The sequence below is a fragment of the Musca vetustissima genome, unplaced genomic scaffold (assembly GCF_032173495.1).
Source record: "Musca vetustissima isolate MV318-11 ecotype Yass unplaced genomic scaffold, APGP_CSIRO_Mvet_v1 utg16866, whole genome shotgun sequence".
NCBI lineage: Eukaryota > Metazoa > Arthropoda > Insecta > Diptera > Muscidae > Musca > Musca vetustissima.
The window spans coordinates 104100-124966 of record NW_026881560.1 but is presented as its reverse complement, the minus strand read 5'-3'; positions in this window follow the sequence as shown (position 1 = coordinate 124966).

Below are 20867 nucleotides of genomic sequence, written 5' to 3'. Positions count from 1 at the left end.
CCGGAAATGTTACCAACGAGTTAAACACCAAACTGAAGGCTTTGGTACAGGCACATCCTCCTGTAGAGATTAAAATGGAAATCTGGTGACAGATATAGATAGAGTGTTGAGGAGCTGGAAGGAGCATTTTGAAAAGCTTCTGAACTATTCCGAACTATTCAAGACCGGTGGTCAGGAGCATGCACCAGCTGATTAGAACTATTTGGCCAGAGGAATGCATGCCCAATGATTGGAACCTCAGCATTCTGTGTCCCGTGCACTAAAAAGGGAGACAGACGATATGTGCCAACTGTAGAGGAATAAGTGTCCTTCTCATCGTATATAAAGTGCTATCCAGCGTGCTATGTGAACGACTAAAGTCAATGGTCAGTGACATTATTAGACCATACCAATGCGGCTTCAGACCTGGCAAATCCACCATTGACCATATTTTCACTCTGTGCCAAATCCTGGAAAAGACCCACGTACAACACATCGATATATTCCATCTATTCGTCGACTATAAAACCGCATTCGACAGACCTATCCATTCAGAAGTGTTTAAAGCCATGTCTGCGTTCGGCATTCCTGCAAAATAGTACCGATATGCAGGACAACTTTAACTGACACAAGATCAGCAGTTAAAGTCGGAAAGGACCTATCGGAGCACTTCAACACTGAAGGAGGATTCAGACAGGTGACAGTTTGATGTGTAATCTTGTTAACACCCTTCTGGAAAAGGTCATACGAGAGGCACAGAAATTGCACTCTGTACACCAAATATCATATGTTACTCGCCTACGCCAATGACATCGACATAATCGGTTGAACATTGAGAGCGGTAACAGCCACCTTTGAATAAATTAAGTCTGTCAAGGTGGGTCTGGCAGTCAATTACGAGAAGACCAAGCTGATGGTATCAACGCGCAAGACGTCCAGCACACTCCGAACAACTATGGAACTTGAGAACTACAGCTCCGAAGTAGTCAAAGATTTTATATACATAAATAAAACTAATGACATTAGTTTTGAAATTCGGAGAAGGAATAGAAAAATCTCAGAAACATAATATGCGCTCAAATTAATGTCGACTTACTGTACATAAAATCGGTTTCTGAGTCGATTTATTTATGTCCTTATGTCCATGTATTCTTGTGAACATAGCTCAAGTCGCACCCTCTGGGGTTTTCATATACACACCAATATCTTTCATTCCAATAGGAATTTTCCACACCCTACACTATGATTTGTTGCACAGTGTTATTTCCACAATCCCTTTACAACTATTATACTTTTAGACTTCTGATTTGTGACATATTACTCCTTCACACTCTCAAATTGTTTTAGTTGCGATCACCATTTATTATTTTCTTTGGACAGTTTTTGCAAAACTCCCCAAAGATTTAGCCAAATTACAAACATAGCCCTTTTTGTTTTTTGTTTTACTTAAATGTCATTGTCATTTGTATAAACTTCAACACCTTCTGTGAGCGTATCCGCCGACGGCATCATTATCATCATCACCACCACCATTGTCAACGTCATTATAATCTGTTTTATGGATGCTGAAAATTGAAGAAGAAATAAGAGACAAAAAAACGAAAGGAAGGGAAACTGGCAAAAAATCTGATCAAGGACATTTTTATGCGAAATAATCCGAGATGATACACTCAGTCAGCCAGTCACTCACTTGCTTTGGTTTTTAGTTTCTCTTGTTTTTCGTTTTTGTTTGTCGTCGTTACAGACAGATTGAAAAATGACAACTGTAAATGTTTTGCTTGTTTTTTTTTCTTTTTTTTGTAAATTTTAAAACACATTTCCCAGAAACGAACTATGACATTTGATAGGGAATTGTGGTCTGCTTGATTTTTGAGGATTATGTTTGATAAGGATTAAATTGTCGGAGCCTTAAATGATAAAAAAATGGATTATGGTGGATTAGAGATTAAGGATTTGTTTTTTGTTCTCAAAATTGTTAGCTTTAATAAACTAGTTGTAGTATATTTAACATTATTTGGAGCCAGTTATCATAGTTTATATTGTACAGTTGTATAATCGATGGACAATGAAAGTAGAACTTTTAATGAATTTTCGTCAGTCGATAATAAAGAGGATATTACAAATTTGGAAAAAACTGAATATTTTGGATTCTTATTTTGTAACAAATCTCGCTACCAAAAGTTATATATATTCAGCTCTTTTGGCTGATATAATATTTTCGGTATTTTAAATTTTTATATTATACAATATTAAAAAGTTAGGTCCAAACATGAGCTATATCGGTCGACATTTAGATGATACCTCCTCTGTATTAAGTATAGCCTCATTTGATTCAAATTGATTCAGATTTACATATGGCTCTCATACATAGTTTTGCACGATTGAATGAATTTATAAAAAATATTCAATATTTTTTTTCTGTTTACCCTCCACGATGCGGTGAATATTGAAAATATCTAAAATCGATCGGAACTTTTATAAGGGGATATGCCATGGGTAAATAATGTCAGGATAAAACCAAATATCAAACATACACTTCGGTTAGAAAATTGGGCTAGGATCTTAAACGTCCTGAAAAAGTGTCATAAACATTGTATGGAAGCTGTGTAGAAACATGGCCAATGATTTGTGTAGAAGTAGTTTACGAACCAAAGTTTCGGAATGCTACATTGTAATGCAAACTTTCTAACCGAAGTTAAAAATTAACGTTCAAATAATTTGTATATGGGACAAATACGAATCATAGTGATAATCACTTTAGACCTTTAATGAATTGACATAAACAGACAGAAGGAAGCGAGATAGACACATGGAAATTTGGCATAGCGTACTGAATTAAGCCTAGAATGATGTGTGCTAAGCTTCGTGAAAATCGGTTCATATTTAGATATACATTTTCGTCCGATTTAAGATAAATGGTGCACTAAAGTCCCTATTTATCTTTCGATTTCCAAGAAATTTGCCATAGCGTACTGAATTGAGACTAGAATGTGTGTAAATTTTATTGAAAAATAGCATATACCCGCTACTTCGTTAGCGAATGTGGGATGTATTTAAAATCCTATACCGACCATTATTAAAATTTTAGAACCATTAGGACATATATTTTCTTTAGTACGTTTTTCAAATCTACCTCTATATCTCAACCTTACACACCCATTCCGACCGGAGCAGAAATCTACCTCTATACTAAATTTGGTGTCATTTTTTACCCTCTGTACATAATCAAATATAGCTTCACCCAAATCTAAATTGAGTATCATTTAGTGCACGATAATATAAATTTCCATAACTGCCTACTATAAAAATCATAAGTACGAATTCCCACATACCCCAATCTTAATTTCAACTTTCAGAATTCTATCGGTTCATCTAAATCCAATTTGTATCACATTTAGGAGTACTATTAAGAACCATTAAGTACGAAATTTCATGATTCGACCTCTAAAGGTTCACCTAAATCCGAATTTTACCAAATTTAGTTCCATTTAACACATATCCATAATTACCCATCTCAACCATCCAACAGAAATCTTATAACCGATTTCATTTTCATTGCTTTCCATTACTATATACTTCATATAATCCAATGAAAGACTTATTTCCCCAATTTCAGTATTCCAGACTTATCGGTTCAAACTAATCCAAATAGTATCAAATTTTGTACATCCAAGTTTCAGGATTCCAACTTTATCGGTTGACCCACAATTCGAATTTTACCAAATTTAGTACACAGTAGTACCAATTTCCAAAACTTCCTACATACCCCAATCCTACACGCCACACTGATATTAAATTCAAGTTTCAGGATTACAACTCTATCGGTTCACCCACAATTCAAATTGTACTAAATTTCCAAATCTTCCTACATACCGCAATCCTACACTTCCACAGTGTTCATAAATCAAAATATCAGGATTTCAACTCCTTTGATTCACCCAAAAATCAAATCGTACTAAATTTAGTACATAGTAGTACCAATTTCCATACCCTTCTACATACCCCAATCCTACACCTCCACAGTGATCCTAAATCAAAATTTCAGGTTTCCAACTCTATCGCTTCACCCAAAATTTAAATTGTACCAAATTTAGTACATTTAGTACAAATTTCTAAAACCTTCTACATACCTCAACCCTAAACCCCTAAATCCAAGTTTCAGGATTCCAACTCTATCGGTTCTCTCACAATTCATATCCCAATCCTACACTCCGACAGTTATTTTAATTTCAAATTCCAGTACGATTTGTACCTACAAATCAAATTTATACCAAATATAGTACCATATAGTACTTTTCGAACACATGAGTACACGCTTTCCAAACTCTCCTCATATTGACCCTACTTCTCAACGTTAATTTACATTCGAAATTTCAAGTTTTTAGCTCACTCCATTCACATGCTACGAAATTGTACCAAATTTGGTACATTTTTGTACTTTTCGGATACTTATAGTTCGAATTTCCAAAAACACTTTAGTACATCTATCCTACACTCAATCAACGACCACCAACTCAAATTTCAGAGTTCTAGCTCCACCGGTTCGCCAAATCAAATGGTATCACATTTAGTACATTTTAGTACTTTTCGTACCGTTCTAGTACGAATTTTCAAAAACCCAGCCTTATCTGTCATATTTGTGACCCTCTTCCAAAATATCAAGATTCTAGCTTCAGCCGTTTCGTGTGGGCGTTGATGAATCGTTAAATCAGTCAGTCAGTCAATCACTTAACTCTTTTATTAGTATAAATTAAATTTGTACCAAATATAGTACCATATAGTACTTTTCGTACACATGAGTAAGCCTTAATTAACACTCCAAATTTTAAGTTTTTAACGCTATCTGTTCACATGCTACAGAATTGTACCAAATTTAGCACATTTTCTTACTTTTCGAATAGTTATAGTTCGAATTTCCAAAAACCCTTTGGTACATCTATGTTACACTCCATCAACGACCACCAAACGAAATTTCAGATTTCTAGCTCCACCGGTTCGCCAAATACAAATGGTATGACACTTAGTATTTTTTAGTACTTTTCGTGCCGGTCAGTCAATCACTTTAGATTGGTTAAGATTTAGATATAGCTCCCATATATATGTTCGACCGATTTAATTGAAATGGTTCACCAAAGTCCCTATATATCTTTCGATTTCCATGAAATTTGACATATCGTACTGACTTGAGATTAAAATGATGTGTGTGAAATTACTTGAAATTGGTTAATATTTATTGCATTTATTGCGATTTGCACGAAATTTAGCATAGCGTACTGAAGTGAACCTAGAATGATGTATGATAAGTTTCGTGAAAATCGATTGAGATTTAGATATACCTCCCATATACTTTTTTGCCCGATTTAATGTAAATGGTATATATACAAATAACTGCCCATGTTATAAAGAATCTAAATGTTCCAGTGGAAATTTCCTAACGAATTTCACGGAATTTCAACTTCTCAAATGGAAGAAAAAATCTTCGCTGAAAATGTTCAATATAGGTCTCATAAAAAGTGTATCGGACGAATCTAGTTACGATTCTAATCGATTTTTTGAAAGAACATTATTATTATCAGCTCACTGCCTTCAACGACTGTTGAAGATAGCTACCCCAAGTGCCACAAAAATTTGTATGATTAGATCTATTATATGGTATCCTGCATCAAATGAACCACCCGTCCAAAATTATAAAAATTATTTAATGTAAAAATATTAATCTTAAATTCATTGTTAAATCACAATTGCGGAATATCAAAAATTTACGTTTGGGAAGTTTGGTAAAAGTTACAAAATTCGTGACATTATGCGATAACACAATAACTTCACTACAAATAATTTAAAATACAATTTTTTGGTGCAATAATTCAACACATGTCCCAAAAACGAAAACCATGTGCTTGACAAATAAAACCCTTGTAAAGTTCGTTGACATCGAAATTGTGGTCTCGGTAATAGTGGACGTAAAATTACATAATATACACAAAATACATGACCCATATGTGTACACCAAAATACACACGTACAAACTCACATAGATACATACATATATTAATTGTAATCCCCACCAGAGCATACGGTAATTTGCCTCTGGGCTTAAATATGTGAGCAGTTTTAATTATTAGATTTCAAATTTGTTATTTGACATTATTTACTGTATCATTGGTAAACAGACAAAAAAATAAATGTTTTCGATTGTTTACTTCATTTTTTGTTGTGATGACAATTTTTGGGTTTCGCGTGTTAGTTACTGTTACTGACCTTACCCAAATGAGAAAAAAACACAAACAAACAGAAATAATTGTTGAATTTAACCTGAAAACAAAATGCTGTTGTTTTTCGTTTGTCTGTCTGTTTGTTTACCGCGTGTGCCATTTTAATAAGAATTCTTCGTTTCCATTATTTTTTTTTGGGTGTTTGTTTACAAGTTTTGTGTGAATTCAAAATTGTTTTCGATTTGGTTTCCATTTCTCATTGTGACTGACAATGAGTCACTTGATGGTCTGCCAGCCAGCCACTTGTTTTTAAACACAACCAATGGATATGGATACCATGCCCATCCACCCACTCGTTCTATGCATACGAAAGAAAAAAATAAACAGAATACCGAAATAATAATTGTTCGGAATAATTGTTATGATTCTCTATAAATTTACTGGCAAATGTCTACTGTTAGGTGGAGTTTTTGTTTACATTTGTGATTTGAGTTCAATGAAATATTTAAGAAATGAAGAAAAACAAAACACACACACAAAAAATAATTTAAAAAATAAATAAAATCCTGGGGATATATGTTACATTCAAATGTGTTTCTATTTTTTCGATGTTCTGCGTAATATATTTCCAAGGACACTTTCTACAGCAAGAGACAACGACATTGGGTATTTTTATATTCTCCATCACACTTTGGTATGCGTCTTTGTGCATATTTTTGTAAAAGGCAAAAGGAAGCGAGATAGACCCGTGGTACATTCTGAGAATATGCACAGCATCACTTTCTGAGTCGATTTATACATGTCCGTCCGTCCCTCCGTGCAAGTTAATTGTATACAAAGTACAGGTCGCATTTGTTTTGCCCCAAGACGAACCCTATTAAAACTTGGAAAAATCGGTTCAGATTTCGATATAGCTCCCATATATATTTTCGTCCGATTAGATGTAAATGGTGCACCAATGTCCCTATATATCTTTCGATTTGCACGAAATGTGTGCCAAGTTTCGTGAAAATCGGGTCAGATTTAAATATAACCTTATATATATTTTCGTCCGATTTAATGTAAATGGTGCACCAAAGTCACTATATATCTCTCGATTTGCACGAAATTTGGCATAGCGTAATGAATTGAGTATAGAATTATGAGTGATAATTTTCGGGGAAATGAGTTCAGATTTATATATTGCTTCCATATATATGTTCGTCCGATTTGAAGTAATTGATGTACCAAAGTCCCTATATATCTTTCGATTTGTATATTTTCGTCTTATTTGCACGAAAATTTCCACAGCGTACTGAATTGAGTCTGGAATGACGTGTGCTAAGTTTCGAGGAAATCGGTTCAGGTTTTATAAAGCTTCCTTATATATTTTTCTTCGAGTTTATGTAAATCGTGTACCAAAGTCACTATATATCATTCGAATTGCACGAAATTTGGTACAACGTACTAAATTAAGTCCAAATGATGTGCAACGTTTCGTAAAAATCGTTTTAGATTTAGATATAACTCTCATATATATTTTCGTCCGATTTATGGATGTACCAAAACCCCTATACAGGCATAGCTTACTGAACTGAGTTAAGTTTCAGGAAAATCTAAAAAAAAAACAGTGAGCGGAGCAGTATAGTCGGACGGGGCCGACCATACAATACCCTGCACAACTACCACGTAACCCTAACTTTCTACGGATATTTATTCCGAGCCTGGGCAATATATTTCGTGATAGTTGCACCCTCTTGCCCGATTAGAGTTCAACACCACCTCTTCCATATATTGACATATTTTCCGAATATTATTAATACTCAGTACAGTCCTTCTAATTACTTGTCCATATTCCCGTCACCATGGGTTGTGTTGTGATGTTCGGCTTATAATTGTGGCCGAAAAAAGCCAAAAAAAAAACAAAGTGTAATTCCCACATTCGAGTACATACGACAATATAATTGGTTTCAATTTAAAGGCCAACAACTCCTCTTGGATATACTATCAACTTCTCGGGTCTAGGCCATTCAGGGATAAATATATACGCTATAGAATACAAATTTTGTCATTTTACACACAAAAGTCATGGTCCATTTGACCCGCTAAATAGTGACCGATCTTTATCAAAAAAGGCATGCTTATTCTTCTGCCCGATACCCTTCTCCATGTAAAATTTCGCGATGTTTGGACCATAATTGTGGTCCCAGGGGCGACCAGAAAATCAAACACAAATAAAGTTTTTGGTCCATTTCATCCCTTTAATATTAACCGATCTTTACCAAAAACAATAGGGGTCTTCATTGGGCAGAACCCATCCTATATGGGAAATTTCGTGAAGATTGGTCCATAACTGTGACCTGTATCGTGTTTACAAATTATAATGGACAGACGGGCACACATGTCTAGATCGACTCATCTAGTCGAGATATGACGATCGGTATACATAAATGTGGGTCTAGGACCAATATTTCGCGCCGTTTCAAACTCTTGAGGCTGCACAAAGCTTTAATACCCTGACAACATAGTTGTGTAGGGTATAAACGTTTGAAGAGTGCGTCCTACCGAACGTTTCAAACTCTTGGGGCTGCACAAAGCTTTAATACCCTGACAACATAGTTGTGTAGTGTATAAAGGTTTGAAGAGTGCGTCCCAAATCGATTTGCATAAATTTGTCCCATTGTATGAAAAGGACTCTAAACTTGTCCAAATAAAATGAAATTTAGCATAGGTTCCAGAAAGGTTCATGTCAATGCACTTTCGAATAGGCGACGTCTGTTAGTAGACATATGTAAACTATACCCAAGGTGTTTGTAATAGAAAACATGAATATCAAGTTACTGGAAACTGGAATTTGAAGTATGCCAGCCTTGGAATGAGAAAATGCGACTAAAGCCCTCAAAATACCAAAATGGTTACGATATCGGAGCTATAGGAAAATGTAAATCTATACTGATAATTTATGTATGATGATTTGACTCCCCATGGGGAACCTGAAAAATCAGATAATTTTATATTAATAGTATAGTATATTCGGTTGAAAAAAGCCAGTTATGGGGGCTACCCAACAAACACCTAGATGAGATGTACCATTAAGATGGTGCAGTGTCATTATTTGGGATTTATATCACAAAATTGTCGTTCCCTTTCAGAACCATACTAGTAATACCGAACTATTTACAGCGCGTATTTTTCAAAATTTCCCTTCCAAAGGTTCTGTCCGACATGTGCTAGTTGCAGAAAGTAATTTATGGTAATCGTTTAAAATATTTTATAAGTACTTAATTTATTAAAAAATTATATTTTAGCGTTTTTATTTATTATTACATGTTTTTCAATCAAGTTTTATTGTTTACCATGCAGAACAGTATTTGTTATCCCGCCGATATGCATCCACAACCACATTATGGCAAATAAACGCACTGCACTCATTAATCATTCAAGCATATTTGTAGTGTATATCAATATTGATTTAATACTCAATAAATTATTAATGCGTTAATAAATATTAAAATAGTAATATGAATCATTTGTAAAGCCTTATTTATTGCAACGGTTGATAATTAATATAAATTAATAAAAAAATATATATTATTTAATTGATTTCACAATAACCATAGATTTGTTTTAATAAATATTACGCGGAAAATGATTTTTAAATCAGAAACAAGCTTGTAATAATTATATTGTTATTGAGTTTGTAAAAATATATGTAATGTTTGAAAATGCAGAGGCAAATTTTTAAGGCTAAACCAGTAAGGAAAGTAGTAAAGTCGGACTGGGCCGACTATATGATACCCTTCACCACTTTGGGTACATATGTATCCGAAAAGACGTCGCCTTTTTGAAGGAATTTTGACCTATGCTAAATTTCATTTCATTTGGGCAAGTTTAGAGTCGTTTGCGCACAGTGGGACAGATTTGTGTAAATCGAATTAAAGCAAACTGGACACACGCTATTCGGTATGCTGCAATGTTTAAAATTTAATCTCAATAAATAAGTCGAAATTATATATGGAAGCTACGAGATATCTATATCTGAACCGATTTGAAGCAAACTTGCCAGAGATTAATTTATACTAATTTCAATACGTTGTGTCAATCGGCCTAGCTGTGTATCTTTAGTGCACAATTTACTTCAAATCGGACGAAAATATACATAGGAGGTGTACACATCATTCCAGACTTAATTCAATACGCTATGACAAAATTCGTGCAAATCGAATGATTTTCAGAAACTTTGGAGCACCATTTACCTAAAATCGGCCGAAACTATGTATGGAAGCTATATCTAAATCTGAACCGATATTCACGAAACTTAGCACACATCATTCTAGACTTAATTCAGTACGCTGTGCCAAATTTCGTGCAAATCAAATGATTTTCAGGGACTTTGGTGCACCATTTACCTAAAATCGGGCGAAACTATATATGGGACCTATATCTAAATCTGAACCTATATCTAAATCTGAGAATATGCATAGAATCACTTTCTGAGTCGATTTATGCATGTCCGTCCGTCCGTCTGTCCCTCTGTCCATGTTAAATTGTAAACACAGTACAGGTTGCATTTATTATCCTAATTGGACAACTCACTTGTTTGGCCCAAGGACGAACCCTATTGAAATTGGGAAAAATCGGTTCAGATGTAGATATAGCTCCTATATATATTCTCGTCCGATTTAATGTAAATGGTGCACCAAAGTCCCTATAAATCATTCGATTTGCACGAAATGTGGCACAGATTACTGAATTAGGTCCGGAATGATGTGTGCTAAGTTTCGGTTCAGATTTAGATATAGCTCCCATATATAGTTATCTCCGATTTTATGTAAATGTTTTACCAAAGTCCCTATATATGTATGGATTTGCACGAAATTTTGCACAGCGTACTGAATAAAGTCTAGAATGATGTGTGCTAAGTTTCGTGAAAATCTGTCCAGATTTAGATATAGCTCCCATATATATTTTCGTCCGATTTAAGGTAAATGGGGCACCAAAGTCCCTCTATATCATTCAATTTGCACAAAATTTGGCATAAAGTAATGAATTAGGTCAGGAATGACGTGTGTCAAGTTTCGAGAAAATCGGGTCAGATTTATATATAGCTCCCATATATATTTTCGTCCGATTTAAGGTAAATTGTGCACTAAAGAACCAAAGATTGGCCGACCCGCACACAATTTTTTAAAATGTACTGAAGTTGCTATAACCTTTCGTGTGTCAAGTTTTCTTGAAATTAGTTCAGATTTACATATAGCTCCTATCTATACTTTCGTCCGATTTGAAGTAAATGGTGTACCATAGCTGTCCGATTGGCAAAACGTAATAAAATTAATATAAATTAATCTAGGGCAAATTTCCTTGAAATCGGTTCAGATTTAGGTATAGCCTTAGCTTCCATATATAATTTCGACCTATTCATGTTGATTTTAAACCAAGTAATCAATGGGTGCTTGATTGATATTAAATTTTAACAGTGCAGCATACCAAATAGCGTGCGTACAGTTTGCTTAAAGTCTATTTACAAAGTATGGAATAGATTGCAGGATGGCATGTGTAAGGATTGATGTTAGTCGGTTTACTTATAGATCGCATTTTCAAGTTCGTTCAATTTCATGTCAATGTTCCTTCTAAAAGAGGACATCTCTAAAGCTACATATGTAGAATATCCCCAAAATGGTGAAGGGTATCATATAGTCGGCCCAGTCCGACTTTACTACTTTCCTTACTGGTTCACACAAAAGACTGTGTCCACTTGACCCCCTAAATAATCACTGATCTTCATCAAAACAGCCATGTTTATTTTTGATCAGATTCCCATCATGTTGTAAATTTTCGGGGTGTTCGATGAAAATTGTGGCCTCTAGAGCGACCAGAAAGATACACAAAAAAGCTTTTGGTCCATTTTTATCCCCTAAATAATAACAGAACCCATCCTACATGCAATATTTCGTGACGATTGGTCAATAACTGTGGTCTGTATCATGTTTACAAATTGTATTGGACAGACGGAAGGACACATGTTTCTAGATCGATTCAGTTAGTCGAGATATGGCGGTCGGTATACTTGAAAGGTGGTCAAGGACCAATATTTCGCAGAGTTATATACTTCTGGGGCTACACAAAGCTATAATACCCTGACAATACAGTTTCGTAGGGTATAATTGAAATCCTAATTCTCGTTATTGGTGCACATCTTCCTACGACATGTAATATAATCGTTCGAACTTTGAATATAGCCCCTATATAAAGGTTCAGTTCATAGGTATGTTATAGGTTTGGTTGGTATATAGGCTTGTATTCTAATTTCTCCTGGCAGTAATTTACCATGATATAGCCCCCAGATAAAAATTGCAAATCAATTTTAAATATATTGAGTGTCTCCTCAGTTTTTCGGCATTTTCAAATTTTCTGCATTCTTGATGACTTGCGAACAATAAAAAAATTGCAATCGATTTTAGATATATTGAGTGTCTCCTCAGTTTTTCGGCATTTTCAACTTTTCTGCACTCTCGATTACTCGCGAAAAAATTGTTGAATATCCATCTGACACGACATAATTGAACGATGATTTAAAACATTTGATAATACCATGACGTCCTTTATTCGCTTGCAATCGATTTTAGATATATTGAGTGTCTCCTCAGTTTTTCGGCATTTTCAACTTTTCTGCACTCTCGATTACTCGCGAAAAAATTGTTGAATATCCATCTGACACGACATAATTGAACGATGATTTAAAACATTTGATAATACCATGACGTCCTTTATTCGCTTCGTTCAATTTGTGGTTTACCATTGCAATATTTTGCAAGGAAAGAAAGAAAAAAAAAAAATGAACATAAAAACTTACCCACCTATATTTTCTTTTTAATTAATATTTGTTTTTTTCATGGGTTCGAACAAATGGATGATGACCATGAACTGATTATTATTCCAAGAAATCCTCATTCACAATTTAAACGCTAAAAGGCCAAAAGAATCAACAACAAACATTCAATAAGCATGCAAATGAAATGAAGTGAAATGAAATGGCACAACACAATTCACGCAACTGACCAACTACCAGTCCAGTCCGCCCTTTGGCTATCCAATCGACACAAATAATTATTATTAATATTAAATATTAAAGCTACCGGACAAGTAAGTTTGACGTTGTCGCTGGTGACATAAATAAACAACAAGAACAACTACAATAATATGTTGGTGGCAAAATACGAAAAAAAAATAAACAACCAAACCAATTCACATAATTGAAGTTACAACGCTTCGACGTTAAAGGGGACCCTGAACAAACCAAAATATTAAAAGCAAACAAATTTACTCGTGCTGTTGTTGTTTGTATTTTTTCTGTTATTATGTCAGATTACAGGGAAATCTTGTGCAATTATTTCATGTTCGTGTGCAAAGTACTTTCATATTGATTTCGTATTTTATTAATTAAAACTGAAATTGGGGGATTTAATGTCACGCAGCAGTGGTCAGCGATTTTTTGTTATTGCAGCTGAAAGAAATTTAATTAAAAAATTGTAAACCCCCTATTTAAAAGCGTTATTTTGAATGAAACGGTGATATATTTGAAATTATTTATCGACCATTTTTCCCTTTTGCATTGTATTTATATCTAATGTTCCTTTATATTTTCATTTGCAATTGATTGCGTAGTGTAGGACATTTTGGGATTCACGTGTTTACTTCGTTCTTTCCTCTGGTTATTTAGGTAATTATACCCTCATACCTTTTATGCTATGTTGCATATTAATCAAATGGTGTGAAACAATCCCTTAATCAATCTCATGCCCATTCTTCACAACTCCATGTTTTTCTTGTTGTATTCAAAAAAGGAAGCATAATATTTAGACATTAATTCTGGTATATACACACGGAGGCATTGAACTATTGAGCCGGACACTGTGAAATCCAAAGGATTTAAATATTGGTTGAAACAGCTTAACACGTGGGGTCTATACCCAAAGTGGAAGTAAGGCTTTACGCATAACAGTCTACCTATTGATTTCGGTTAGAGGGTGTGAATAAAACTTTTACAAATGAGTTGTTAGTGGTGCTATACAAAATAAGTAAACACGTTTCTGAGTTCGGATAGGCTGAAGTTTTTTTATGGACCTTTTTCAATAGGTTGTGCAAAAAATGTTTATATAAATCGGACAATTCTTGGGAGTTTGCATAAAATCGGACGAAGCTATATATGGGAGTTATATCTAAATCTGAATCGATTTCCACAAAATTTCGTATACATCAATATGGACCCATTTCAATGCGCTGTGCAAAATTTTGCATCAATCGGGAAACCCTTGGCAGTTTTGTGCACCATTTACCAAAAATCTGACTAAACTATATAAGGAGCTATATTTAAATCTGAACCGATTTCCACAAAACCGTTAACATCAATATGGACCTATTTCAATATGCTGTGAAAAATGTTTATTAATCGGGCAAATATTGGTAGTTTGGTGTACCCTTACCAAAAATCGGACGAAAATATATATAGGAGCTTTATCTAATTCTGAACCGATTTACACAAAACTTCGTCATCAATCGGACACACCTTGGGAGTTTGGTGCACAATTTAAAAAATATATATGGGGGCTATATCTAGACCAGGACCGATTTTCACCAAACTTAGCATACATGACTCTAGGCTCAATTCAGTGCGCTTTGCCAAATTCCGTGCAAAGCGAAGGATATATAGAGACTTTAGAACATCATTCACATTGAATCGGACGAAACTATATATGGGAGCTATATCTAAATCTGAATCGAATTTTACGAAACCTAACATACATCGTTCTGGACTCAAATTAGTACGTTATGCCAGATTTCGTGGAAATCGAAAGATATATAGGGACTTTGGTGGGCCATTTAAATAAAATCGGACGAAAATATGTATGGGCGGTATATCTAAATCTGAACCGATTTTCACGAAACATAACACACAACACTCTAGGCTCAATTCAGTGCGCTATGCCAAATTTCGTGTAAATCGAAGGATATGTAGGGACTTTGGTACTCCATATACATTAAATCGGACGAAAATATACATGGGAGCTATATCTTAATCTGAACCGATTTTCAAGAAAGTTTACACACATCACTCTAGGCTCAGTTCAGTGCGCTACGACACATTTCGTGCAAATCGAAAGATATATAGGGGCTTTGGTGTACCATCTACATTAAATCGGACGAAAATATGTATGTGAGCTTTATCTAAATATCTAAACTTAATTTAGTACGCTATACCAAATTTCGGGGAAATCACAATATATAAAGGGACTTTGGTAAATCATATACATTAAATCGGACGAAAATATATAAGGGAGCTATATCTAGATCAGAACGATTTTCACGAAACATAACACACATCACTCTGGGCTCAATTCAGTGCGCCATGCCAAATTTCGTGCAAATTGATAGATAAACAGTGAGCGGAGCAGTATAGTCGGACGGGGCCGACCATATGATACCCTACACAACTTCCACTAAACTATAACTTTCTGTGGTTCTTTATTCAGAGCTTGGGCAATATTTCGCGATATTTGAACCCTCTTGACCGACTAGAGGTCAACAAATATTACAAATATTCCGTACAGCCCTTCTAATCACTTGTCCAGATTCCCTTCAACGTGGGTTGTGTTGTGATGTTCGGCTTTCAATTTTGGCTTATAGATCGACTCGAAAAAACCTCAAAAAATAAGTTTTCGGTCCACTTTGTCCCAAAATCTGAATCTGATCATCACCGAAAATTATAGGCGTTGTCGGTGACCATAACTTGAACCTCATGGAAAATTTCAAAGCGATCAGAGCTATATTTCCGCCCGTAAGCACCTGTAAATATTTATTTGTAAGTACCGCATCAGAGTACATACGACAATATAATTGGTATCAATTTAAAGGTCAACCACTCCTCTTGAACACACTATCAACTTCTCGGGTCTAGGACCTTCAGGTGCAAATATATACCCCATAGAATACAAATTTTGTAATTTTTCACACAAAAGTCAGGGTCCATTTGACCCACTAAATATTGACCGATCTTTATCAAAACAGCCATACTTATTCTTTGGTCCGATCTCCTTCTCCGTGACCGCGGTGTTTGGGTCATAATTGCGGCCTCTAGAGCGACCTGAAAAACCGACAAAAATAAAGTTTTTGGTCCATTTCATCCTCTAAATAATAACCGATCTTTTCCAAAAACAATAGGGGTTTTCATTGGCCCGAACCCATCCTACATGCAAAATTTCGTGAAGTTTGGTCCATAACTGTGGCCTGTATCGTGTTTACAAATTATAATGGACAGACAGACGGACGGACATACATATCTATATCGACTCAGCTAGTCGAGACATGACGATCGGTATACTTAAAGGTAGGTCTAGGACCAATATTTCGCGGCGTTACAAACTTTTGGGGCTGTACAAAGCTATAATACCCTGACAACATAGTTGTGTAGGGTATAAATAGGGACTTTGGTGAACCATTTACATTATATCGGTCAAACATAAACATGGGAGCTATATCTAAATTTGAACCTGTTTTCAAGAAATTTTACACACACGGACAGAGGGACATGCATAAATCAACTCAGAAAGTGATTCTATCCATATTCTCAAAAGGGACCATATGTCTATCTCGTTTCCTATAGCATGTTACGAACATATGCACATAAGACATAATACTCTGTACCACAGTGTGGTGAAGGGTATAAATATTGAAATTTTGTTCATGCCCAGCCCATGAGCTTAATTTTATGACACAGTGTAATGTTTTAGGAATGGATTTTTTGTTAAGTTTTGTCATTGAATTTTTCACTTATTAAATATCCTACAAAACTCAGGCAGTTTTTCATGGTACAATTATAAAAGGTAACTGCAAATCCCAGCTGATTTGATTCCAACGTAATACTAGTGTCAATATAAATTTGACAAATTATGTTTTTAAAAATCACCCAACAGGAAAATTGGGAACGCATACAATTTGAAATTGTTCTTTATTAATGTGCTCCCGTATTCAATTTACTCAATCTGCCTGCTGGGAAAGTTTGAGGAAGCAAATCTTTCTTGAAGGAATTACTCGCTATTCCCAGCATTGTCATATATGTTACACACATATATGGCAATGGCTCAATTAAAGGAAAGATGTGGAAGCGATAGAAATATAAATTTGATAGATTTTCATTCATGTTTTTCAATTTTTATTTTGAGGATTCGAAAATATTCCATTTTCAAAATAAAAATAATTTGATGATAATTTGTTTGTTTGTTTACATTTTTCTGTCAAATGAGTTGACACTAGTAGAACTTACAACAACAAATTTCCATGTGGTTGTTGTATCGTTTTTTGTACAACAACACTTGCTGTTACCTTTTATTATTATACCATGGCAGTTTTTAAAGCCTACATTCCTTTCGTCAAGGCATGCCGTATAAGTCACTCTCCTGAAATTGATACTATTTCCAAATTGAATTTTGATTCAAAGAGAATTTCAGTATTTATTATAGCAAGGTCTCTGAAACAGGTCTGCTTCAGTGCGCCCCATATTAAAATCTTTCTGTATAAATAAAACTTTTTTGCCACTTGACATACGCATCCTTTACATGTGTGTATCAAGCACGTACATCCTTCTACTGATCTTCCCAATTCCATTGAGAAAATTTGCCAATTAAATTAGGTCCACGAATAGCAAAACTTTATACACTATTCATCAATGAATGAATGCCATTGACTTTATGACTTCGTATCTATTGGGGAAACTTTTCTCAAACTAAATCCTATTGAAATTGGCAACGTCACGTTTGTTCTTTCAATCACCTGAAATAGCAGCCTCATAAGATTTCTGGAAAAACAAAACACGTGTGGAGATATCTTCAAGGCATAAAGGGTAAAAGCAACGTATCCGTCAAAAATAAGAAAAAAAATCCTCAACGCCTCAATAGCCATGAAAGGGTTGTTTGTTATTGAATCCTTTCACTCATTGTGAGTGTATGCGTATGTGTTTTGGTAAACCACAATGTTTATTTAAGCTTTTCATTAGTCTAACATCCTGACAAAGTTAAATTTAACGGCAGCCAGGTGAATGGAATTTTGACAATGAATGAAAAGATTTTCGGGTTTATCGGGTATAAAGTTGATATCTATTAAAAAGTTCCAACAGACGCTGCGCCATGTTGAACTTTAATATCGAACGACCGTAATGATAAATTACTTTGTTTACATTTTGGCTTTGTCGTAACTTTGTTGAATAGAAAATCGGGTGTAAATGACAGGAAGGAAGGAAGCTGTGTCCCAACACATACACACAAATCCATAAATGACACACATAAATTCTTTGTTGAAATGAGTATTTTCAAAAGATCTGCCATTGAAGCGGTGATACGATTTTTACGATAGGATTCTTTTATAGGCATTTTTGTTTAAGTCAAGCAAATTGATTTTTGTTTTTTTGGTAACGAGGTAGTAAAATATTTAATTTAATAAAAGGGGTAAACTAGAAACGGCAACAATGTTTTAAGGATTGTTCCCGGTAGAATGTTTTGTGGAAATCTATTTCGGAAGTTATTTTATGTGGGGTTGCCAATAAACAAGTGAGTCATTGACTAACAAAGTTTTCTACAATTTTAAGTATCAAATATGAAAATATCACCATCACCAAGTAAACGCCAACACTGTTGACAACTTGGACTGCGGAGATTAAGCTACCTTGTATTCTACAGGTCGATGAGTTAAAAAAATACCCCAAGCTTCTAGCGATCACATTCGATAGCCTTTATAAATCGTCTGAGAACGCCACAGCCATGAAACAATCATGGCGAAGTTCCAAAAAATGGCAATACCATGGGAAAGCAACGAAACAAAATGCGATGGAAAGGGACTGGAGTAAGGAAATGTCCTGTTCATCTACATCAGTCTTATTTGCGTCCATGCCCCGAAGGAAGACAAATTTCAACAGATCAAAGACATTTTTTCGAGCCCCTAGAAACAGCATATGACCGCTGCCCTGGCCATGACATTAAAATTCCGCTAAGAGATTTTAATGCAAAAATCGGAAGGGAAGCATTTCGATATACACAAGGCCACCTGGATTATGTTGTTTTAGAAGTTCGATCGATACGAGGAGTGAATATTGATTCTGACCATAACCTTGTGGCAGCCAAGGTTCGCACTCGTCTTAATGAAGCAGCAAAGACGCGATTTAATGTAACACGGAAACTCGACGTCGAAAAGCTGCAAACACAGCATATAGCAGAAGGCTTCTCCGCTCAACTTAACCACTTGCTAGTCGAAAGCACTCCTTGTTCCGAAATAATAATATAGAAGCACGATGGCAAAGAATTGCCCACTTCCTACAAAGGAGAGATGAGACAAGTATTTTCAGAAAAAGAAGAAGGAACAGAAAAACGTGAGCGTGAGCTAGTCGAGATGTACAGGAATCAGCATGAAGTCCGGAAATTTTACCAACGAATAAAACACCAAACCGAAGGCTTTGGTGTAGGCACATCTTCCTGTAGAGATGAAGAAGAAAACCTGGTGACAGATATAGATAGCGTGTTGAGGATCTTGAAGGAGCATTTTGATACGCTTCTGGTTTCAAATGGTGGCGGTGAAGAAGATTCCCCAGAACCAATGAGAGAAGAATAATAAAACAGAAGACTATGGTGAGATGCTGGTAAGGAGCATGTGCCAGCTGATTAGTACAATTTGGCTAGAGGAATACATGCCCCATGATTAGCGTCATATGTCCTGTTCCCAAAAAGGGAGTCAAGACGATATGTGCCAACTGTAGAGGAATAAGTCTCCTTCCCATCGCATATAAAGTGCTATCCAGCGTGATGTGTGGATGACTGAAGTCAATGCTATTATTGAACCATGCGGCTTCAGACCTGGCAAATCCACCTTAGATCAGACACACACTGCGCCAAATCCTTGGAAAAGGCTTACGAGAAACACATTGACATATTTCACCAATTCGTGGACTATAGAAGCGCATTTGACAGACCAATCAGCTCAGAGGTATTTAATGCCATGTCTGCATTCCTTCAAAATTAATACGGCTATGCAGGATAACTTTAACTGGTACAATGTCAGCAGTTAAAGTAGGAAAAGGTCCTTTCGGATCCCTTCAATACCATACGAGGATTCAGACAAGGTGACAGTTTGTCGTGAATTATTTTTAACATCCTGCTGGAAAAGGTCATACGAGACGCAAAGGTGAACAGAAATGGTACTCTGTACACCAAACTACACATGTTACTCGCCTACGCCGATGACATCGACATAATGGGTCCAACATTGAGAGCGGTAACAGCCTACTTTGAACAAATTGTGAAAGTGTCTGCCAAAGTGGGTCTGACAGTAAATGGCGAGAAGGCCAAGTTGATGGTATCAACGCATAAGACGTCCAGTAGACTGGGACCAACTGTGGAACTTGAGAACTACAGCTTCGAGGTAGTTACAGATTTTTTATACCTTGGCACCGCTATAAATAATACGAATGACATCAGTTTTTAAATTCGGAGAAGGATTGTGATGGCCAACAGTTGCTATTTAGAAAGAAAACACTGCGTGCTGTTATATGGATCTGAAGCATGGGTACTTGCGCAAACCAGACGAGGCACCTCTTGGGGTGTTTGAAAGAAAAATTCTCCGAAAGATCTAAAGTACTGAATTAAGTCTAGAACG